At 44.8% G+C, this 25,491-nt stretch overlaps 1 pseudogene; it reads right to left on the reverse strand.

The window, feature by feature from the left end:
• Positions 1 to 1,558: 1,558 nt before the first annotated feature.
• On the reverse strand, positions 1,559 to 1,796 carry LOC139228351 (U2 spliceosomal RNA; annotated as a pseudogene).
• Positions 1,797 to 25,491: the final 23,695 nt, after the last annotated feature.

Below are 25,491 nucleotides of genomic sequence, written 5' to 3' on the forward strand. Positions count from 1 at the left end.
ATTCACTGGATGTAGCATTTATTGCCCATCCCTAATTGCCCTTGAGAAGGCAGTGGTGCGCCCCTTCTTGGACCGCTGTAGACACTTGGTTGTGGCAGTTTGGTACACCATCAAGGGCAGTTAAGAGTCAACCACATTGCTGTGGGTCTAGAGTCACATATAGGCCAGACCAGGTAAGGACAGCAGATTTCCTTCCCTAAAGGATATTAGTGAACCAGATGGGTTTTTAACGACAATCCAACTACAATGGCAGTTTCATGGTCATCATTACTGATACTAGCTTTTTATTCCAGATTTATTTAATTAACTGAATTTAAGTTCCCCAGCTGTCATGGTGGGACTTGAACTCATGTCTCCAGATCATTTGTCCAGGCCACTGTATTATTAGTCCAGTAACATAACCACTGCACTACCATTCCCGTTTAAGTAAAGAGTTGCCAGGCAAAGCCCAGTCGCATGGGGTCAATGGAAATGAAATTCGGGAGAGATGTATAATGGGCAGCTGAATCGATAGCATCTATTTTACACTACCACCCAAAGCCAAAATTACCTCCATGGTCCAACACTCCAACTGTGTTTGATAGCTGGTGAACTAGAAATGGTGCACATTAAGGTGATCGTGAGGAGGGTAGCTCTACTTTCTAGTCTAGGTCATCCTCTGCCGAGGGCAACATTGCAACATGTCTGGAAGAAAGCAGAGTGAGAGGAGTTGAAAGCATAGCCGACCAATTTGACGACTGCCAGTGCCGGCCCGATGGTGCATGTTAGCTGCAGGTGTTCCTGCAGCAGGTAGTACAGCTGTCACTCTGGTGGTCTGCTGGCCATGGTCAGGTAGATGCGTCTCTGCTCGTAAACACGGTTAGGAGGGCACTGGTAGGTTGGCATAATCTGGGGCAGCCTGACCTGCCTGGCATCCCTCCATTGTTTATCTACTTCTTAAATGTCAGCTGTGAATCAGTGGGTAGCACACTCACCTCTGAGTCAGAAGGTTGTGGGTTCAAGTCCCACTCCAGGGACTTGAGCACATAAATCTCCAGTGACGTGCTGAGGGAGCGCTGCACTGTTGGAAGTGTTGTCTTTTGGATGAGATGTTAAACCGAGGCCCCATCTTCCCTCTCAGGTGGATGTAAAAGATCCCATGGCACTATTTCGAAGAAGAGCAGGGGCGTTATCCCCGGTGTCCTGGTCAATATTTATCCCTCAACCAACATAACCAAAACAATTTATCTGGTCATTATCACATTGCTGTTTGTGGGAGCTTGCTGTGCACTAATTGGCTGCCACATTTCCCACATTACAACAGTGACTACACTCTAAAAGTACTTCATTGGCTGTAAAGCGCTTTGAGACGTACGGTGGTCGTGAAAGACGCTATATAAATGGAAATCTTGCTTTTTTTTCCTCCATAGCAACTTAAGTAAAGGTAGATTTTTTTAAAAATTTGTTGCCAATCTTTCCAATTCTTTGTCAGATCATCTTGTCAGATTACAAACGCCAGAGGTCACCTTGCACACATCAAGGATCACTCTGCGCCAATGCTCTTAGCCAAAAGGCCAAGAGCCACTGCACCGTTCCTGGAAGTACTGCAATACCAGGTTCGTGCCATGGAGGTGGATGGGTCAGGCCCCCCACACACCTCCGTGGAGGTAGATGGGTCAAACCACCCCACCCACCTCCTATTTCCAAAAAGCATAGGAGAATCACCTTCCTGATCCAGGGAGAACCACGCTGGGGTCATGGTTACTCCCCTGTCAGGTCAGTTACGCATGATCTTAGCCAAAAGGCCGAGAAGCGACAACTTAAGTAAAGGTAGATGCCATTGAGGAAGCAATTGTTCTAAAATATTGGACATACCCAGAAGGCTATGCCAACACATTCCCCAGCAAGCCACTGCCACTTTATGTTGATGCCGGCTTTTAAATCCGGCAGCAACAACTATTTTATGCAGCGAGTGGTTAGGATCTGGAATGCACTGCCAGAAAGGGCGGTGGAAGCAGATTCAATCATCGCTTTCAAAAGGGAATTGTATAAATACCTGAAGGAAAAAAACATTGCAGGGCTACAGGGAAAGGGCGGGGAGTGGGACTAGCTGAAGTGCTCTTGCAGAGAGTGGGCATGGGCTCGACGGGGCGAATGGCCTCCTTTCGTGCTGTAACCATTCTATGATTCTATGATTCTATGATTCCAACAAGTCTCCTCCCCTCCTGAGTGCATGTTTCCCTTTGTGTATGAGAGTTGGGCTACCCTCAATTGTGATATTGATAATGAAATGACCTCACAAAGTTGCATCCTGCCGTTATTATCACCACCAGACAGATCCTGAGGAAATACGGGGCCATAATCGACTGAGTTGATGCAGTTTGGTTATATGTTATCACCTGTCCTTATCTCATTTACTTATGCAAGTTTATAGACTCAGAAGAAAGGAGGTTTTGCGCTGTAATTGTTTAATTTTGATTGGCTAACATAAAAATGTAGGAATAAAAATAGGTTATTTAGCCAATCCATTAACAAAGTTATATTCTAATATTGGAGAGCAATGACTTGTTTAATAAAAAAGTACACGTATAGAGACGTAATTATAAAATGCCAGAGATGTGTATAGTGATCGGTATTGCCCACTTTGAGGTGGTGCTGCTGAGGCACTACCTTTAACGCCTTGCGATGTCTACCGCCTCAAAGTGTGATATTCAGTTGTATTGCCCCAAAAGGAGAGTAAGTGCGAAGGGAATCATTGCACAATCCTGTTGGGGCATTAAAGATAGTGCAGGGGAGGGGAGCACTTCGCAACTTGAGGCACTAGGATACCGGCATCTAGCGCCTAAAGAGGAAGTGAGGTCGACCATGTGAAATCTGCTAAAAAATGGAAGGGAGGCTCCCGACATCCTTCCACAGGTAAGAGAGGTAAATAATTGTTAGAAATTTGACTCTCAACACTTACCTCTTCATTCCCTGCGATATCGCTCCAGGATCCTCTGTGCACTGTCTACTTTCCTCTGTCGGGTGTAGCGCCAGACTAAAGCAGTCAACTTCAAAAACACGTTGCAAAGGGGCCATTGCACACTTCTGATGTCACCCAGTTGGTGGCGCTAGAGTGCGCAGCTCTAAATGACAGTGCCGCCATTAAACCACCAGTGAAATTCGCAGCAGGCCATCATATCTCGGCGCTTGGGCGGTAGGTCTTAGGCGGCCCCTTAGCGCTAATGGTTGCACTGAACAACCGAATTTCTCCCCCTTTTAAGTCAGTAGACCCAAAATATTGACAATAATAGCACTCTTTGCAGCCAACCAGTGCATTGTGAGGACCTAGCTTGAATACATTTGATCTAAGTCGTCTGTATCTCCTTTCATTTGTGTCTTGGAACTTGTGGTTTGTTTTACATTTTAGTGTAAATTTAATGGCTGGTCCTCCCCACCTTTGTGAACATCCACGGGCAGATACATTTACAAATGCATCAGTCAGCCTGTGGAGTCAGATCTCACACATCATATTACCAGATCAATAATGTCAAACGGGGAAAAGAAAGAAGTACAGCTGCAGCTCCTACATTGGCTTAGTTCCAAGATAGCAGGCCTAAGATAATTTGAGCCGCATTGCCTTGTTTTGTAAAAGATATATATTTTAAGTCTTTTTCCAAATGATTACCCATAGGTATACCAATAATTTTTACTTTGAATAGACAAGTACAATTTGGGTAGAAATGTCATGAATAAAATGTTTTGTCGTTCTGCGGTAAAAGAAAAGCCTGTGCCCGATTTACATCAAAAAAGATCTGCCATCAGGGATCTCTGCCCTTTTTCCCTCTGCTTTGCACCCAGGTCCTGAATGTTCCCCAGGTGGATAACCGAGGAAAATTGGCCTTGCTCATTATTAAATAGGATTACATAGGATGTACAACACAGAAACGGGCCATTTAGTCCAACCAGTCCATGCCGGCGTTTATGCTCCACTTGAGCCTCCTCCTGTCTTTCCTCATGTAACTCTATCAACATAACCCTCTATTCCCTTCTCCCTCATATGCTTATCTAGCCTCTCCTTAAATGCATCTATACTATACACTTCAACCACTCCCTGTGGTAGCGAGTTCTACATTCGCACCACTCTCTGGGTAAAGAAGTTTCTTCTGAATTCCCTGTTGGATTTCTTGAAACACTGTTTCCTGCCTTCTGCCACTTTGAATAACTACCCATTAGTCCTACTCTCTGCTGTCTGTCTTAAAGCCAACTGGCTATCCATTTAGCTACTTGTCCCCTGACTCCACATTCTCTGACCTTATTCATCAGTCTATTGTGGGGTACCTTATCAAAGGCCTTTTGAAAATCTAGATAAATTACATCCACTGCATTAGCATTGTCTACTCTCTATTCAAAAAATTCAATGAGGTTGGTCAGGCAAGACTTTCCCTTTTGAAATCCATGCTAACTCTTCATTGTTATATTTTTGGTTTCTAGATGTTCTTCTATTTTCTCCTTTAGTAGGGATTCCATTATTTTTCGTACCACCGATGTTAAGCTCACTGGTCTATAGTTCCCTGGACATGTTCTATACCCCCTTTTTAAATATACATATTACAGTAGCTATCCATCAGTCCTCTGGCACTATACCTTTTTCTAATGAATTATTAAGTATATGTAGTAATGCCTCTGCTATCTCTTCCCTAGATTATTTTTAAATGCGCAGATGTAATCCGTCTAGACCAGGGTTTTATTCTCTTTGAGTTTGATTAGTTTATTTAATATTTCCCCTCTTTATTTTAAATGCAGTTATCTCGTTTCTAATCTCATCATCCGATATCATGTCCACCTGATCTGTATCCCTGGTAAATACTGAAGCAAAGTAATTATTTAATATTTCTGCCATCTCTCTATTACTGCCTGTGATATTATCCTGTCCATCCCTTAGTGGCCCTATTCCAATCCGGTCTTTTCTTTTTTTATTTATGTGCCTGTAAAATATTTTACTATTTTGTTTTATATTCCCTGATAATTTAATTTCATGGTTCCTATTTGCCTTCCTAATTGTTTTTTTGACTTCTCTCCTAATCTCTTCATATTCTCTCTTGTCATGCTCTCCCCTGCTGTTCATGTACTTAGTATATGCCTTTTGCCTTACCCTCAATTTTCCCTTATGTAATTATTCATCCATGGTGTCTTATTAATGTTTAGCTTGTTCTTATTTTTTAGTGGAATATATTTTTCCTGGACTCTATTGAACACCATTTTAAATGTTCCCACTGCTGTTCTACATCAGTTTTAGTTTGCCAATATTGTTGTCCATTTTATTTTCCTAAGTTTTATTCTCAGCCACTCAAAATTGGCTTTTCTCCAAGCTATTACCATGGTCTTCGTCATACTTGTGTCCTTCTCAATTATTACCTTAAAGCGTATTATATTATGGTCACTATTGCCGAAATGTTCCCCTATTTTTAATTATTTTATCTGGTTTATTCCCCATTACTAGATCCAATAGCAAATCCTCCCTTGTTGGGGTTCTTACATATTGGGTTATAAAGGAGTCCTGGACACATTGTAGGAACTCTATTCCCTTTTCCCCTTTACCTATCTCTTCTGGCCAATTAATATCGGAGTTCTGAAATCCCCCATGATTATTATTCTATATTTGTTTTACTCATTTCATTAATTTGTTTGCATATTTCTTCCTCCACCTCCCTTCAACTATTAGGTGGTCTGTAGATGACACTTATTCATGTGAATGATCCTTTATTAGACCGGATTTTCGTCTGGTTTGCGACCGGGTTTTCGCTGCGATTTGACCCTCCGCGGCGGAAGCCCGTTCTGGCGGGATCCTCGGGACCTCTTTGCGGCAGCGCTTCCACGTACTGCCGGGGAGAGGTGCGCCAATGTGCAATGATGCAGTTTGCATTTGCATTATACTTTTGGCACTCTCCTGACCCATACGCCGCATCCAAAAAACTGACAGGTCAAATATGAAAACCTGCAAAAAAATAAGTTACATTTTTAATTTTTAAATTAGTTTTCAGCGATTTAGTAGCTAAGGGTTTTATGAATGTTTGGTGAATGTTTTTTGGAATTTTTTTTAAAATTCCCTCCCAAGGCCTCTCCCGCAGCGCTCCTGGCCCCGGACTAAAGTTGCCGAAACTCGCGAACCATTGATCAACACTTCCTTTACAGACATAAAGGCCAAAAGTTTGGCCGAAAAACGGTAGCGCAGCGAAAACGGTAATTTTGCCATAAAACTACAGTTTTCGCCAAAAACTGAAAATCCTGTCCATTATCTTTTATCTCTATCCACATGGATTCCATTTTTATCTTGCTGATAGCTGTCACTTTTTTCTACTGCCATTATGTTATCCCTAATAAGTGCAGCTGCTCCACCTCCCCTTTCCCCCTCTCTATCTTTTCTAAATATGTGATACATATTAATATAGCATTTCAATACCATGAGACCATGAAAAATATAGGAATGATCATTATCAGCCATCATGCCAGTTACAAGGTTCACAAATTATTGTGTATTATAGTTTTGTTTTTATTAAATTGATTTTTACATTTATAATGGAGATTTAGTTAGTATTGAAGTAGATCCTTGATAGGTGAGTAAGTACATTAGCTGATTGCAGAGAGTGAGTGATATAATATTTGTCCCTCAATGTAACTCTGCAGCTATCACACGGCCAATGGTGATCTTGGAAGAGAAAGGCAGAATGTCGGGTGGAGCTATTTTGAAATGGAATAATACATCAGAAGTGAAATTGTTATCCTGGTGTGCTCTTGAGCAGAATATCTGGGCTAACATTGTAGTGCAGTACTGCGGGAGTGCTGCACTGTTGGAGGTGCTGCCTTTTGGATGAGATGTTATACTAAGGCCCCACCTACCCTCTCAAGTGGATGTAAAAGACCCCATGGCACTATTTCGAAGAAGAGCAGGTGAGTTCTTTGCGGTGTGCTGGCCAATATTTATCCCTCAATCAACATCACTTAAAAAAAAGATTATCTGGTCATTATCACAATAATTTAGTCGGCTATTAACTCATGAATGGAGGAACAGGCTCAAGGGGTTAAATGGCATAGTCCTGTTCCTATGTTCCTACTGCTTGCGGAATCTTGCTGTGCACAACTTGGCTGCAGTGGTTCCTATGTTGCAACAGTAGCTATACTTCAAAACTATTTCATGGACTGTAAAGCCCTTTGGGGTGTCCTGAGGTCATGCAAGGCGCTATATAAATGCAAGTCTTTCTTTTTTCTTTATCATAGAAATTTGGTGCCATATCACCTGGACACTTTCAGCATTGAGTCTCTATTGGGCTGAATGTTGGGCAGAACTGGATACATTGGTCACGGAGCCATGACTTATTTATTCTCTAAGTGGGTTTTGGATCAGACAGTAAGGCAGTTCATTTTTGTTAAGACGGTTGTCTACCTAGTAGCACAAATATGGAACAGAGAGTCCAGGAGGACAGAGGAACAGAGAGTTGGGGGGTCCATGGAACAGAGAGGCTGCAATTTTATGACTGATTTCAGTCAGAGGGATTGATCCTCCACACCCTTCCCCCCCCAAAAAAAAACTTTAGACACAACTACAAAATGATAAAATGAAAACAGAAAACGTTGGAAATACTCAGCAGGTCAGGCAGCATCTGTGGAGAGAGAAACTGAGTTAATGGCCGAGAAATCCCGGTCGAGGTCTTCCCACGGGCAAACGACTGAAAAAGGGAAAAAAATGCACACTTACCTGTTCCTGCTGCCCCCACTCGAGATCCCGGTCCTGAACGCAGCGCGTGCACGGCGGGATGTCCGTAAGCTGGAGCTGGAGTCACATGGCTCTGGGCAGCCAATCAAGGTACAGTATTTTCTCATTCATAATAATGGGAAGTCCATAAGTTGGAGTTCCCATTATTATGAATGAGAAACAGCCCCCTAAACACCAATACACTAATAAAAAATAGAAAAATACACTACATATTGAAGATTAATTTAAATTAAAGTTATCAATGTCTTATAAAAAAAAATATTTATCCGATTTTTTAAAAACATTTTTTAAATTATGGTTTTAAATAAACTTACCGTAATGGGCAGGGTTTTTAACAATAAATGTCTTTGTTAAATTTTATTTTGTTATGTTTTTGTATGTTTTAAAACTCTTTTGCCTGTAAAAGTAGGCAATACACCTGCTTTTATCAGGCACAAGAGTTTTCAGGACATCCGCTGGGCAAGATATCAGTAAATATCGCAATCTTGCCCATGCGAATATCCTGGGTATGGAGATATGGAGGCAGATTGGAAAAGCCGGTTTTCAGCGCGTGCGCATTGCGTGCTGAAAATCGGATTTTCCGATGCCTTCCTGGGTCCGTAGAAACTTCGTACGAGCCCGGGAGGCCACAATTTCTGCCCCAATGTTTCAGGTTGATGACCCTTCAAAGGGTCTGCCTTACCTTCCTGACCACAGATACTGCCTGACATGCTGAGTATTTCCAGCATTTTCTGTTTTTATTCCAGATTTCCAGCATCCGCAGTATTTTGCTTTTGTACAAAATGATAAATTTGCTTTCAATTAAAACTATTATTTTCAAATAGAAATGAGCATTTTAGCATTAGATCCAAAGAAGCCCTGCAAAGGCTAGTTTTAAGTTATTTCTTCTGTTCAGGAGGAACGAGTGTAAAAGTTAAATATTGTCTCTCGCTATGCCTGAATGCCACCTCTGATTTCCTTCCTGCTGGAAAAAGAAGTTTGCCGCAGTACTACAATGCTTCCTACCATGACGGAGAATAACATTCAGGGTCTCATGTATATAAATCAATGTCCACCATTCTGGGTCTTGCTCACAGTGCATAACATTTTGCAATAATGGAAGAGTATTCAAATTGACATGAGGTCTACAGGATGCACTGCAGCGACTCACCAAGGCTTCTTCGACATCACCTCCCAAACCCGCGACCTCTACCACCTAGAAGAACAAGGGCAGCAGGCACCTGGGAACACCATCACCTCCTTGGAAACACCACCAAGTTCCCCTCCAGATCACACACCATCCTGACTTGAAAATATATCACTGTTCCTTCATCGTCGCTGGGTCAAAACTCCGTCCCTAACAGCACTGTGGTGGAAGTACCTTCACCGCACAGACTGCAGCGGTTCAAGAAGGCAGCTCACCACCATCTTCTCAAGGGTAAATAGGGATGGGCAATAAATGCTGCCTTGCCAGCGATGCCCACATCCCATGTACGAATAAAAAAAAGGTACAGGAGTTATATTACTGGTAGAAGACGCTCTGAGCCAGGCCATTTAATGTACTGAGCAGCAACTATGGCCGGGATTTTACTTACCTCTGCGGGTTTGTGGCGGGCGATGTTGGTGGTGTGTCCCAACCCCACTGCTGGCTCTGTGAAATGACTTTCCGTTAATAGGCTTTGTTAAGCCCACCCAGCGCATTTCCTGGGCTAATTAGTGGAAGCGGGTCTGGTGACATAATTTCATGATGCGTCATCAGCCGGTTTCCTTAAAAGGACCATGGCCACCTTTATTTTGACATTTTTGCTGTCAGTGTTCTACAGCATGGAAGTGCTGCAAACACTGACAATGATTGCACAGAGGTGCAGGGCTGTATCTAGACTCTCCCATGACTCTCTCCATATGCTTATGATGGTGGTGACAGCATGCAGGGAGGTCCTCTTCCCTCCCGATGGATGGAAGACACCTCCCCAGGATACCAACGCAGCCTGCTTGCACATTGGACAGGAGGACATAAACAGGGATGTCATCAGGAAGACCAGGCTACAGTGGCACAAACATTTTAATGATCTCATTAGATCATGAAATGTGAAGTCAAAGACACATTCAACTTCATCCTGCTATGCCTCTCATCACATCCCCATCACTCTGCCTTCCCTACCCTAGCCTTGCATATCCTTACTCACACCAACTTAACTTGCATCTCCACCCGTTCATCTCTCTCTATCTACATTATCACATCCCCATCTCACTAGACACCCCTCACACTCACCCTCATCCTAGTGCAATCATACCAACTAACAACACACAAGGGTAGGCACTTGAGTGTTTTAGCCAATGTTCATGTAAAGTTTCTGTTAATGTGCTGTCAAACACGGAACCATTTATTTTGAACACTTTGCCTTCTTGGACAGATTTGAGTGCACTTTTGGAAGTGGCTTAGTGAGTTGTAGTGAATGGTGAGATATATGGGTATCCCCCACAATGGTGATGAGTGTGAAAGGAAAGGCTTGGACATTGTAGGGATGCTTTATGGTGTTTTTGTGGGGTGGTGCCAACATGGTGCACCATGTGTACAACATCAAGTGAAGTAAATCTGGCCATCCCTGGCCTCCCAGGCAGCAATGTGCTTGGCTGCTGATGCCCTCCATCCTGTGCAGCATCAGGTGATTGCAAGAAGGTTGGTGTTGTTGTTGGTGCTGCTGGTGTAGGATCTAATCGTGGTGGTATTCTGAGGACTAAGGTGAGACAGTATAAAAGACACTCGCGTTGATGGAATAGATGACAGGTGAAGTAGAGATGACAGAAGCATTCTGTCAATGGTGAGAGAGTTCTTCCAATGAGTTAAGAGCGGGTGGAGAGTGAAAAGTGGGAAGCCTGCAGAATCTGTGTTGGAAATGGACTGAGAAACAGCCTGTGGCTGAGGAAAGTGAAGATCTGTCAGGTGGGAGTTTTTACTGTACATTTGAAGCTGTCAAGGAATCAGCTGGAGCAATGGCCACTGAACTCTGCTTCAAGTTGGCAGCCCTGATCCCCGATATGCGTGGTTCCCATGGCCATGAAGTTAATGTGAAAAGGTAACTTATAAAAGCCTGTTAAGCATCTGTCAACTAGATGCTAATGGGATTAATTGCTTTCCTCACCGCTGCCTGTCAGGTCTGTTCAGCGCTGATAGACCCGACATTGGGAAAGACCCAACCCGCCATCAAAAAAACAATCCCCCACTTGAGCCAGCACCGATCGTGCCCGCTGATCCCCCACAAAATTCTGGCTATTATGTTTAACAATGAGTACAACTGATAATTACCTTTTTTTAATGCAATGACAGGCATAAAAATTTCTATTTTTAATATTTTTGATACAGGAAAGTAAGTTGAAATCACAGATAATTCAAAGTTTTGCTTGGCCTTTGCTGCAGTTCGAATTCTCTGAAAATGAGCTTTTAGGTTTTTGATGAATCTATTCACCAAACTCCATCCCTCACTGAAATATTGCAGCTATTATCAATTTTGTTTATGGGCACATTGATGCATGGATAAAGCTGATAAGGTGTTTAGTAGTAAGGTCTTTCGGACCTTATTATACAGACACACATTTCCACTGAAGGAAATGGGAAGTCAATCTTCATCCTGGGAGTAATGTGAGCAGAGTGCCAGCGATGTGGAAAGCACTCTCCAGGTAGCAAGAATCAATATTTTTCTTATCAAAATAACCTTATTTCTGCTTGTTGTTAAACCCAAGCATATGCTCACACAGATACATTTAAATGAGTTCTTTGCGATTCTGCAGCCCAGCAGGAGTTGTCAGGACATGTTACCACAGTTAGATTGTAATGAATTAGAGGAATTAGGTTACAGTGCAATGAAGCAGATCTGACTGTGTCAGTCTAATTATTTATCCTCTGGTAACTCTCATATCAGCTTCTGATTTTTTTTAAATGCCCTTCCCCCCCCTCTCCCCCCTCCCCCTCCCCCCGCCCCCCACACATTTTTAATATTCGGTCGTGCCTACTGCTAGTTATCCTGCCAGGTGTAAAATGACTTAATCATTTAAACATTTGGAGTGAAATTGTAAATAAAACTTAACAGTGTGATAAAACTGTACATGAATGGTTTGGTTGCAATGAATTTTCTATGAGCAATCAATTAGGAAAACAAAGCGCTTTTCTAATTGACAAGCTGAGGAAAAGCAACTACTGCACTTTCACGTGCGTGAGTTGCACTGTGTGCAATGTTTCTTTGTCAGAGGTCAGAAACTTTAGATATGTTTACCAAGGTGAAATCAGAAGGGCCAGATCATTCACCCATCTGATTCATCGGTAGAAATTGGCCTCCTTTGCGCTTCAGTTAGCGCCTCCGGGGGGGGGGAGGGGGGGTGGCGATAGCGGGGCACTAAGGGCTTGCTGACCAGACACGTCGAAATCACTGACGCCCGCGAACTTCCATGACGGGTTAGCGTGGTGCTAACATTTACTGCCTCGATCACTTGCGCTCCGGAGATCATGATGTCATTCAGTGCGATCGCCCCATTATCGCCCCGGATGTAAAATTCGCTTTCACCACCACCTGCAGCATCGTCAGGAGTCAACAACAGCGACTGCAGGAGGCGTTGTCACCTCGGCCGGCCGCTTGGGGAGAACTAATTAAAAGCAGTGGTGGTAGGCCAAAATTAAATTCTGTCTGCAGCGTGTTGGATTTTGCATTTTTTGTAGGCTGCGATTGCTCATCCCTATACTCTCTTCGAGAGCTTGGGGCTGCTATGCACGTATCGCAGGTGCCGTCGCCCAACATCCGCAGCCTAAGGTTTCAATGTACGTAGCATTGGCCCTTCCCTTTAAGGGAGGGACGGAGCCTGTAAAACCGGCAGTGCTGCACGCGACATTGCTCAGCGCTCTGCCAATCCTGCCCCTCTCGTTCCCTTTAGCGCTCTAAGGGAAGTGATAGTGCTTCATTTAGAACTCCCCCTCCCTCCTGGAGCACTGAACTGGAAGTTCCCATCAACGATACTTTGCGCTCCCTCAAAAGATATCGCCCCAAACAGGGCACTACGCAATTTCTAGCCCATAGAATCACGGAATTGTACAGCACAGAAGGAGGCCAGTCTCCCCCATCGTGTCTGTGCCAGCACTATGAAAGAGCTTGCCAATTAGTCCCACTTCACTGCTCTATCCCCATTGCCCTGAAACTGTTCCCCTTTAAGTATTTATCCAATTTCTGTTTTGCCCCCATTTAATATTAATGAGCCTCATACAAAAGGTTTGGATAATTCTAGATCTGCATTTGCATTGTGGATTCTACCTGCAATAGTATCCTGTGTACCGCTTTAGCACAATATAATTCTGGAATCGATTGGCATGAAGCATTTATACCTTAGTGATTACAATTATTTTTAGATTTTGTGAATTCACACCTGCTTGAGGTGTATTTTTAACCATACCCTTAGGGAACATACCTATAAAGGATATAGAATATTCTATATTTAGTGATATATAGAGGTTGCAGTCACTTCCAAATCAACCTTGACTTGCTACTCTAAATATAACAAATTACAAGTTCCGAACTGCTTTCAACCATACCCACCTCTCAAATAGGTCTGCGAGTAGAGTTGATTTGGGCATGCATGAATGAATGCCAGTATGATGAGCCAGTGGATTTGACACAGAACATTTTTCTTCTCCTCAGCTTTACACTCCCCCTCTGCCCACCTACGGGTTGTCACTTCCTGTAGGCGCCTTAGGTGAAAGATAAAGTTAAACTCCACACAGCAGGAACACAAGACGCAGAGAAACAATTATGTTTCCTAATGACTGTTCTGAGCGAAAATACCAGGGGTTTGACAACATTTTAATGGCCAATCTCAGCTGTGCTACTGTTTCAGCGGTTAGCAAATTCTGTGTTGATTCTCTCCTGTAATAACTTCTTATCTGGCTCGGTGTCAAATTTATTTTTTGTCTTGTTAATGAAGCACCTTGGGATGTTTTACTACATTGAAGGCACTATGTAAATACAAGTTGTTGTTGCAATAAACATGTATCTTAATGTTGAGTTTGAATGGACGCAAGCTGTAATAAATTGTAATTAGATTTAAAAGAATGGTAGTTCTGAAGTATAGTTAGGAACATTTGTCTAGTGACCTTGAACTGCACTTGAAAATACAGTGAATCTGATGCAGAAAAACACTTGTATAACACTGTTACAATTATATTACAAGAGGCAAAATAACTATACAAATAATGCTTTGTCTATCATCGCCTTCTTACCAGAACGTAACCTTCCCACCATTTGCTATTCGCCACATCCTGTCTGTACTCTTGCCCCTTCAATTCATAAAATTATAGTGCCACCAAGAGGGAAAATATATTCTTCATATTTCTGCTATTCTTTAAACGCAAATTGCATACAGTACTTGTCACTTATGGTTTAGAAGTCAGCTTATCTAGCATACAAGGCCCTAAGGAATATACCTGACCTCCCAAATGCTTCTTCAATTTCCCCTGTAATGTTGCTGTCGGTGTTTCCAGTCTGCATGCTTCAGCCTGTCTGTGCTCACCAGATTTGTCACCCCTGGTGCGTGCATCAGCTGTCATACATTGCTTCAGGTCTCGTTGACAGTCACTCCAGGCCTCCCCTCAGAGACACTGACGGCTTCTGTAGCCAATGCTCTTTGTTGCCCAAACAGAGGCTTCAGGCTTCCTATGTACGCTGCAGACCTCAAGGAATCCCATCATAAGTACTCAATGTATTTTAGCACCAGTGATCCAAGAATCCCCATTGCCTGCCTCTACCAAAAGCATTCCTCCCATTTATCTCTTAAATCACTTTACTCCGAGAGACATTTATTAGTTTCATCTTAAAGGGCAACACGCTGAATTTCTAGCTGCAGAGAGCTCTGTTGTATTTTGACTTGACTAAACCAAACATTTTTTTATGTTAGCTGCTGGTCAGCTTTTGCTTATCCTCAAGACTGCCTATTAAATAGACTTACACCATATGCCATCTGTATGCCTGATACACAAGCAATTCTATGCTGCTTTGATTTTGCTTTCAAGGAGCAAAGCATTGTCAGTAGAGACAGAGCAGCAATGTTACGACTCAGATGTTCTAAACCGTGAATAAAAGACCGAATGGCCTGGATATTGCGGTCAGTGGGAAATGAATGGCGCTCGCCACTCAGTGCACTTACACTTGCCTAGACAGTCTGTGGGCTTTTACACTGTGAATTGCGGTAATTAGAGTGCCCTCTACAGGGGATCTGGGACCCTTGTGAATAGGACAAGTAACGACGTGTCTCCTTGACCAATTAGATTGAAGAATTTTTACTGAGACACCAGGGGCCGAAATTGCCCACAGCTGGAAACGGGGCACAGCTCCCATGTTTCTGTTGTTTTTACCGGCGCGGTGGATGCAGTGGCCACTTGAGCGAAATTCCGCTCTTTGGCTTTTTTTTTCAGTAGTTGGTCATATTGGGGGCGGCGGTGAGCGGAAATTAGCGGTCTAGAGGGGCGGAAGTTGGAGGCGGGTGTAGTGGCCGCCACTGTCACTCATCAGCATAGCGCTGATGATATCATCATGGCGCCCATCACCACGGCTCTCCTCCTCACTTAAAGGGGAAAGCCTGTGCGATTTTTTTTAAGTTCGGTCGGTCCACTGGGCCACCAGGGAGGGTTTTGGTCGGGCCAGCTGCCTGACACTCAAGAGGAGGTATCAGGCTGCCTGTTGGCAGCACGGCCAAACCCAGGGACATAATTGTCGGGCCGACATGGCAGTCAGCCGACAAAAAAAACATGACTGCAGTGGAAGTAGGTCCTCCCCTTTAATGGGAGCCGCACTGCCAGTTTAGAAGGACTCCAAGCTTAGTGCACCAGCACAAAAAGCTGCCGGTGGCATTGAGCGGCTGGAGCAAGATTTTTTCAGTGGAATTTCACTGCCGAGGGAGGGGGGGGAACATCAGTGGTGCGCGCTCTGATGACACCCTTAGGACGGATCGGCAGCAGCGGAGTGGTAGTGAGGGGAGTGGGTCACCGCTGGGATACCTTAGGAGCGAAATTTTCAAAATGGCGGCCATTACTCGAAAACTAGGCGGCCATTGCACTCCGCAGCGTGGCCACCGATTTCTGGCGGCAACAGGCCTTAAGGGAAGGGGCAATTTCGGCTCCCCAGAGTCTAAACCAGGAAGTGTAAGTTAGAATATGTTATTCAATGCCAAATGCCAAAAAGTGAAAAAAAGAGAGGGGAAGAAAGATTGGATTAAGAGAGAGCTAAAAGAGACAGAAAGAAAAAGTGTATTATTTTATTTTTTAAATCTCCAACAATAATTCAAATCTGAAGGAATGACACCCCGCATTAGCAAAAGTAAATTTTCAGTCCCAGAGAGGTTGTTTGGCAGTAATTAAGACTTACCACACCGTTAAAAAAATTACTTGCACTAGAGTGGAGAAGCTCGAACCTTTCCTGGCGAGTTTAGTGGGCCTCTATCGCACAAGTACACCAACTCTACACCATTGCATGTATGTGAATGGCAAGTCTCCCGGTGAGATACCAGTGGAGCGCTGCTTGTGGAGAAGCAGAGCAACTCGGACAGCAACTTCCTGATTTCCGTGTTTAACTGCGCATGTGCGGACGCCAGAAGTTGTTGCTCGATTTGCTCTTTAGTAACAGTGAGTGCTGATAGCCTCACCGTTATTCTTACCGCAAAATCCAGGCCAACATCTTTAGGAACTAACGGCAATTTACCTGCAGCAGTCAATTTTAGTTTATAAAATCAACCCCATAATAAATAGCATCAATAAGTATGTAAATTACAAAGAATCCAACCATTAAAAATTAGTGCTAGAATTCTGTTTACTTCTCAAGTCCAAGATTCAATGATTGATTTTTGCCTGTAGTCACATTGTGCATAATTAGTGGGTGTGAGGAGGGAGAACACATCTGCGTTTTGAGTAAGGATGACTGGGGTAATGCTCGTCAGATACTAATTGCTAATTGAAAAAGTAGAAAGTCTCGCTGAAAAACAGAATCTAATTAAAGGTAAATCAAATGAAGTTTCTTCCAGTTCAATCCCATCTAAATAAAACAGACCCTGCTTGTCAATATTCATTGTTGTTGTTCGTTAACCTTCATCACACAGACACACACAGCACACATTCTGGTTTTATCTGATACAAATATCTTGGAAACTTTTGCAATGTCTTTTATATTCTGTAAACTGTGGGTGACACAACAGCTATACATCTTGATTATTAACTTGTGAATTTATAAACGGCCAAAATGACTCAGAGGTCAAAACTTCACAGGGCCATACTATAGTCCATTTTCAGCAATCAAGACTGCTACCACTTGAGCTAGGCTGACAGTTGTCAGCCAAGTTTTGACTTGGTTCCTTTGATAATAGTCTCAGCTCTGCATCAGAATGGTGTGATCGGCAGTCAAGTGCCAGATCTGATTGCATTGTCTAGCCTGACACTTTAGTGCATAACTGAGTGAGTGCTATATTGCTGCAGGTGCAAATTTTTGGAAAAGACGTTAAACCAAAACCCAGTATCCCTGTTCAGGTGGATGTTAAAGATTCTATTTGAACAACAGCAGTGAGTTCTCCTGGCATGCGTGGCAACATTTCTTTTTCAACTAACATCACCTACGGACTTCACTGTGCACAGATTGGCTGGCATGTTTGGAACAACAGGAGTAAGACATGTCTACACAGAAGCCAAATGCTTGCCTGGGTATGACAGAGTGAGGAATGTGGAGATTGGGAACAAAGACTTTGAGCTCGATGTTCTAGAAGAGGCTTACACCACCGAACACTGGCTGGTCCGTATATACAGGGTGAAAGATTTGGATAACCGAGGTCTCTCAAGAATATAAAAGACAGGAAGCAGCTACGACTGATAGCAGCACTCAGGCCTCGTCCTGTGAAGACGAGCTGTATTGTTTTTTATATATACACTAGTTTGGGAATAAAGGAAGAGATCGGAGAGTTTGTTTATATATTGCGTCCTATCTGCAGCAGTCTGTCTGATATCCAAATGGGCGATGAGTGATTCATGGTGTTGTGTATAGAAGAACTCCACGAGGCTAAGTACTGTGAGCTAAACTTAGTGTGACCTTAGTCTTCTTTATTACAACTCCAGAGTGCCTAACCAACATGGTAGCCAACCTTTTATACTGGCTCTGCACGTGTGTGCAGGTGACCATTAGGACTCCAACAGTCACGCCCTCTGGTGGCAAGTATTACATAGTTACATACATAATATCACTCTTCCCCAAAGTCTTCGGTACAATTTATTTACAAGTTGAGGCAATCTGGAACCTTTCGCTCCCTGGTTTATTGTCTAAGTTCAAACCCTGGCGTGTGTGAGTTGGCTGCACCATTGCTGCACTGCACAGCGGCTGGTCTGATCAGACTGTCAGGAATGGTGGGTTCACCCTCGTGATTGACAGCGAGGTTGATTACTGGTTGTGTAGTGTTGGTGGATCATTGATGGTGATGTCCTCTTCAAGTTGTTCCTGGTTGTCAGTACATCGCAATTTGGTCTGATCTAAATGCTTTCTGCACGTTTGGCCGTTTAACAGTTTGATTATAAACACCCTATTCCCTTCCTTGGCCAAAACAGTGCCAGTAAACTACATGGAACCATGGCCATAATTCAGGACAAACACATGGTCGTTAACATCATTGTCAAGCGAAACAGCCGTACGATTGTGGTACATGTTTTGCCGGTGTCGCCGGGTTTCTACGTGATCATTAAGATCCGGGTGGACTAGGGAGAACCTGGTTTTGAGGGCTCTCTTCATTAACAATTCTGCCGGGGGAACCCCAGTGAGCGAGTGGGGTCACGTCCGGTAACTGAGCAGAATGCGAGACAAGCGGGTCTGCAGGGAGCTGTCCGTCACGCGTTTCATGCTCTGCTTGATTGTTTGGACTGCCTGCTCCACTTGACCATTAGACACGGGCTTAAATGGAGCAGACCTGACATGCTTGATGCCATTGCGGGTCATAAACTCGTTGAATTCCGAGCTGGTGAAATACGGTCTATTGTCGCTGACAAGGATGTCGGGCAAGCCATGGCCCGGAGGCTTTCAATGATGGCTGTGGACGTGCTGGATGACATAATTACACATTCAATCCATTTGGAGTAAGCATCCACAACTACTAAAAACATATTTCCTAGAAAGGGGCCGACAAAATCTGCATGGACCCTGGACCACGGTTTGGAGGGCCATGACCACAGACTCAGTGGAGCCTCCCTTGGTGCATTGCTCAGTTGCGAGCAAGTGTTGCACTGATACACGCATGACTCCAAGTCCGAGTCAATGCCGAGCCACCAAACTTGCGACCTGGCAATTACCTTCATCATGACAATGCCTGGGTGGGTACTGTGTAGGTTGCGTATAAACGTTATCCTGCCTTTTTTTTGGCAAAACCACGCAATTACCCCATAAGAGACAATCCGACTGGATGGACATTTCATCTTTGCATCAATGAAACGGCTTAATTTCATCTTGCATTTCCCTAGGAACAGCTGACCAGTTCCCATTTAGGACGCAACTCTTTACTAATGATAGCACAGGATCCCGGCTGGTCCAGGTCCTGATCTAGCGAGCTGTGACGGGTGACCTCTCTCTCTCAAAAGCATCCATGACCAGTAGCAAGTCTGCGGGCTGCGCCATTTCAATCCCAGTGGTGGGTAATGGTGGCCGGCTGAGAGCATCGGCACAGTTTTCAGTGCCTGGTCTGTAGCGGATAACAGTCATAAGCGGATAATGTTAGTGCCCATCTTTGGATGCGGAATGAAGCATTGGTATTTATACCTTTGCTCTCTGAAAACACAAAATGAGCAGCTTGTGGTCAGTTTCAAGCTCAAACCGAAGTCCAAATAGATATTGGTGCATTTTCTTAACCCCATATACACAAGCTAATGTCTCTTTCTCGACCATACTATAGGCTCTTTCAGCCTTAGACAGACTTCTAGACGTGTATGTAACCGGTTGGAGGTTGCCCGATACATTGGCTTGCTGTAACACACAGCCAACCCCGTACGATGAGGCATCATAAGCTAGCATTAAACGTTTACATGGGTCATAGTGTACAAGTAACTTATTTGAACATAGCAGGTTCCTGACCTTCTTAAAGGCTGTGTCTTGAGATTTGCCCCAAACCCAGTCATCACCCTTACGTAGCAATATGTACAAAGGCTCTAACAACGTGCTCAACCCGGATAGAAAGTTACCAAAATAGTTGAGGAGTCCCAGGAACGACCGCAGCTCCGTCGCATTCTGTGGAGTCTGGGTACATTCTTGATGGCCTCTGTCTTTGAGTCCGTGGGCCTGATGCCGTCTGCTGCAATCTTTCTCCCCAAAAATTCGACTTCTGGTGCCAGGAAAACACATGGAGCATTTCAGCCTGAGTCCCACTCTGTCTAGGCGACTGAGAACCTCTTCCAGGTTGTGTAGATGTTCGATGGTGTCACAACCAGTGATCAGGATGTCGTCTTGAAACACAACGGTGCGCGGAACAGATTTCAGCAGACTCTGGAAAATGGCTGCAGCCGAGAGAATCCCGAAAGGGCAACTGTGGTATATAAACAAACATTTGTGTGTGTTGATGCACGTCTGTTTTTTCGAAGATTCAGCCAGCTCCTGTGTCATGTCAGCGGAGGTTAGATCCAACTTGGTGAACGACTTCCCCGCCACCCCCCCCGCCCCGCTAACGTTGCAAACAGGTCATCCACTTTGGGCAGTGGGTACTGGTCCTGTAGTGAGACTCTGTTAATTGTTACCTTGTAGTCTCCGCAGATTCTGATCGTGCCATCGCTTTTCAACACCGGAACAATTGGATTGGCCCACTCATTGAACTCGATTGGTGATATGATTCCTTCGCATTGGAGTCTGTCTAGTTCGATCTCGACTATCGGAGTGGTCGGAGATTTTTGGGGGTAGGATTTCCTCCAATCTCCCTCTGTAAATGCAATCTCCAAGGGGTTGGTGAATAAAGAAGAAACCATGTCACCATTTAAGAATAGAATAATTGAACAAGGTATAAGGGAACAGGAGAGGCAGGACAGGCACATGGAATTAGGACTGTTGCTCATGTGGAGGACAATCAACATATCTGTTGGGCTGATTGGCCTGATGTAATTACAGTCTACTGCCCTTTTTTTCATTTTCAGGATATGAGCATCACTGGCAAGGCCTGCATTTATTGCCCATCCCTAATTGCTCTTGAACTGTAGGGGGCAGTTAAGAGTCAACCACATTGCTATGGGTCTGGAATCACATGTGGGTCAGACCAGGGAAGGATGGCAAATTTCCTTCCCTAAAGGGTGTTTTTTTTTATGACAATCCGGTAGTTTCATGGTCACCATTACTGATACTAGTTTTTTATTCCAGATTCCTTAATAAACTGAATTTAAATTCCCCAGCTGCCATGGTGGGATTTGAACTCGTGGTCTCCAGATCATTAGTCCAGGCCTCTGGATTACTAGTCTAGTAACATAACCACTATGCTACCATACCCGCATTTTTGCACATTCCTAGTTGTCCTTAAGAACTTGGTGGTAGTGGGCCTTTTGCTTGAACCATTGCACCGCATGTGATTAAGCTACTCTCAATGCTGTTAGGCAGGGAGTTCCAGGATTTTGACAAAGCCATGATGAAGCACTGTGGTATATGTCCAAGTCAGGATGATGTGTGACTTTGAGGGGAACTTGGAGGTGATGATGTTCCTGTGCACCTGCTTTCCTTTTCCTTCCAGGTGGTGGAGATTGCGGGTTTTGAAGGTGCTGCTGAAGAAACCTCGGTGAGTTGCTGCAGTGCATCATGTGGATAGAAGACACTGCAACCATGGTTCACCATTGGTGGAAAGGGGTTTAGACTTGTGGATGAGGTGCTGATCAAGTGGATTGCTTTGGCCTGGATAATGTTGCGCTTCATGTGTGTTGTTGCAGCCGAACCCATCCAGGCAAATGGAGGGTATTCAGTTACACTGCGGATTTGTGCCTTGTAGATGGTGAAAAGACTTTGGGGAGTCAGGAGGTGAGTTATTCGTCACTGAACACCAGTCCTGTGACCTACTCTAATAACCATGGCATTTATATGGCTGGCCTAGTTTAGTTACTGGTCAATAGTGATCCCCAGGGTTTTGAGGGTGGGGTCATCGACGATTGGAATGTCATTGAATGTCAAGGGGAAGTGATTAGGCAATCTTTTGTTAGAGATGGCCATTGCCTGGCACGTATGTGCGGCAAATGTAACAAGCCACTTATCAGACTGAGGTTGAATGTTGTCCAGGTCTTGCTGCATGCGGGCATGGACTGAGCAACTTTTATATTCTAGGGGCCCGAAATTCATTGACATACCGCCCACTACCACCCGCTTACCGTCCAAAAAGTGCAAGTTTCATGACATACTACCGACATACCACCGGAGCTGTATACTGTCCTGGAAAAGGTGGTTTTACACAATGTTAAGTGGGCGGGAATGAGCGGAGTGCTTGGAGCTGCCATTTTAAAATCGTGAACATTCAGTAAAAGCAGCACCTCAGTATTTCTGAGGGGAACAGTGACTTTACAGCAGGATTTACAGTATGATTTACAGTGCGATTTACAGTGTGATTTATAGTGACTTTACAGTGCGGTTTACAGCGCAATTTACAGTGCGATTTACAGTGCAATTTACAGTGCGATTTACAGCGCGATTTACAGTGCGATTTACAGTGCGATTTACAGCAGGATTTACAGTGCGATTTACAGTGCGAAAGGTATTTTTATTGGTCCTGAGTGCATTATTAAGATAGAAGGTATTTGAGTTAATATTTTTTTCGTTGAAAAATCATTTGAGTTTTCTCAGGATATTTGAGGAGATTCTGGAGAATTAAAAAGAATGGGGCCTGTACTATCTCTGCCTGTATTGCTGACTACCTGTCTAATGCAGGATCCAGATGGGAGAAGGTTTATTGAGCAGAGTTATCAGGTAATGGAAGAGGTCGCAGACTGAAAAGAAGGAGGAGGCCTTACCCCCAAAGGATTTTCAGGGAGAAGCGCTCATACTTGGACCTGACCGATCCACAGTGCGTTCGAAGGCTGCGCTTCCAAAAAGAGGTGATCGATGAGATTTACCAGCTCATTAAGGCAGACCTGCAGCCCAGTACCACCCACATTACTGCACTCTCTGTCCAGATGAAGGTGACTGCGGCATTTTCCTTTTATGCATGTGGCTCTTTTCAGGCATCAGCTGGGGACATATGCTGTATTTCTCAGTACGCTACTCATCGCTGTATTCGACGGGTAACTGAAGCACTGTATGCACGCCGGATGGAATTTTAAAACTTTCCAATGACCAGGGAGGCAGAGTGACAGGGCTTTGGGATTTGCACACATTGCCGGCTTCCCCAAGGTGCAGGGTGCTGTCGACTGTACCCATATTGCCCTGCAAGCACCATTACGAGAGGCGGAGGTGTACCGAAACCGTAAGGGATTCAGTTACCTAAACGTGCAGCTCGCCTGCGACCATACACAGTGCACAATGGCAGTGAATGCTTACTTTCCAGGGAGCATCCATGATGCGCACAACTTGCGTGAGAGCACTGCGTCTGACCTGTTGAAGTCTGAGCCACAAGGTAAATACTGGATACTGGGAGACAAAGGGTACGGCCTCGCCACCTGGCTCTTGACCTCCCCCCTGTTCCGGAACCCTCAGACAGAAGCCGAGCAACGATATAATAAGAGCCATATAGCCACACATAATGTAATCAAAAAGACAATTGGAGTGCTGAAGCAGCGCTTTCGCTGCTTGGACCACTCGGGAGGTAGATTTCAATATCACCCTGAGCAGGTTGCTCAGTTCACATTGGTGTGCTGCATGTTGCATAATTTAGCATTCATGCGGGGACAGGAATTGCCACAGGCGACTGCGGGACCACCTGAGGAGAGAGTGCAGGAGAGGGAGGAGGAAGAAGAGGACAATGAGGGGCAGGAGGATGAGGAGGAGCTGGATGAACCCAAGGCACCACCCCACCCACCGCCCAATATCACAGCGGGGGGCACGGGGAGGGTATGCCACTGCAAAATTGTTACGTCAGCAGTTCATAAATGAACGCTTTGCTTGAATGCGGAGAGCTGCGTTTTGGGACGCTGATGACTTACCCCAAGAGTTTGACACTGAACAAGAATGCTTAAATTCAATTGAAACGTTTGTGTAAAATGTAAAAATAGACAACAATTGTAAAGCTTACAACGATAACTTTGAACAACTGTAACAACTGTAACAACTTTAACAACTTTAACAACTTGAAATAAACATTTAAAAATCAAACTTCAAGTATTTTAAATGATCAATGAACACTTGACTACAGCAAAGCACCCTTTACTGTCCTCGACCTCGACCGCATACTCCACCACCCTTGGGACTGACGCTCCCCCGCCTTTCTTACTCCCGCCCTTCCCTTTCACACTGCCCCTGAGCCCAGACCTCCCCATGGTGGTATCAAGCCGGCGTGCAGCATCGCAACTAGAGTGCTGTTGCTGTCGTTGGGGGTCAGACATTGCAGGCGCAATGGATGGGGCCTCAGGAGAAGCTCGTGATGTGGAAGGCATGGCTTCAGGGCTGGAAGCTGCTGTTAGCTCCCCACCTCAGGTGCTGTCGACCTGACTATTATGGCACGGGGGGATTCCACGCCATGTCCCGAACCTGTCGATTGCCGCGTGGCATCGACTGAGTCGACACTTCGCTCCATCGCGGTGATCAGACCCGACATATCCTCCGACTGTCGTTCTGATAGCGCGATGTTTCCGGCTATCGTAGTCATGGCCTTGAGCAGCTCTCGACCTATGTCGACGCTGGCCTGTGACAGACACACCGTGTCCTGGTATACGCCTATCTGTCTTGCAGCAACGGATTTTTTCTGCACCAACCTCCACCACTGCGGCAAAGGCGCTGCAACGCTGGGGTGCCTTGCTGCGCACCGCTAGGTCTCGCAGAATCAGAGGAGCCATGGGGGAATCCCATGAATATAGAGTCGGTGGAGGAGGATGTTCCAGCTGGCCCACATGGAACTAATGTATCCTCCTCCGTCTCTGCCCTCACCTTCACCTCCACTGAAACATAGAAACATAGAAATTTACAGCACAGAAGGAGGCCATTTCGGCCCATCGTGTCCACACCGGCCGACAAAGAGCCGCACAGCCCTCGGTCAGCAGCCCTGAAGGTTATGTATAAACCTATGAACAATGAACAGTGGCAGAAAGGTAGAGAGCACCAGCTCAACCAGTCCGCCCCATATAAGTGCGACACCCCTTACACTAAAACATTCTACATTCCATCCCAACCGGAGCCATGTAATCTCCTCGGAGAGGCAAAAACCAGATTAAAAACCCAGGCCAATTGGAGAAAAAGAAATCTGGGGAAGTTCTTCTCCGACCCATCCAGGCGATCAAAACTAGTCCAGGAGATCACCCTGGCCGTATTCGATTCCCTGCAGTATTTACCATCGTATCTGCTCCAGCCAACAAGAGGTTATCCACTCTAATCCCAATTACCAGCCCTAGGTCCGTAACCCTGCAGATTACAGCACTTTAAGTGCCCATCCAAGTACCTTTTAAATATGGTGAGCGTTTCTGCATTCACCACCCTTCCAGTCAGTGAGTTCCAGACCCCCACAACCTTCTGCGTGAAGAAGCCCCCCCTCAAATCCCCCTGAAACTTCCACCAACCACCTTCAAACTATGCCCCCTCGTAATTGACCCCTCCACCAATGGAAATAGGCCCTTGCTATCCACTATATCC

The sequence above is a fragment of the Pristiophorus japonicus genome, chromosome 17 (assembly GCF_044704955.1).
Source record: "Pristiophorus japonicus isolate sPriJap1 chromosome 17, sPriJap1.hap1, whole genome shotgun sequence".
Lineage (NCBI taxonomy): Eukaryota > Metazoa > Chordata > Chondrichthyes > Pristiophoridae > Pristiophorus > Pristiophorus japonicus.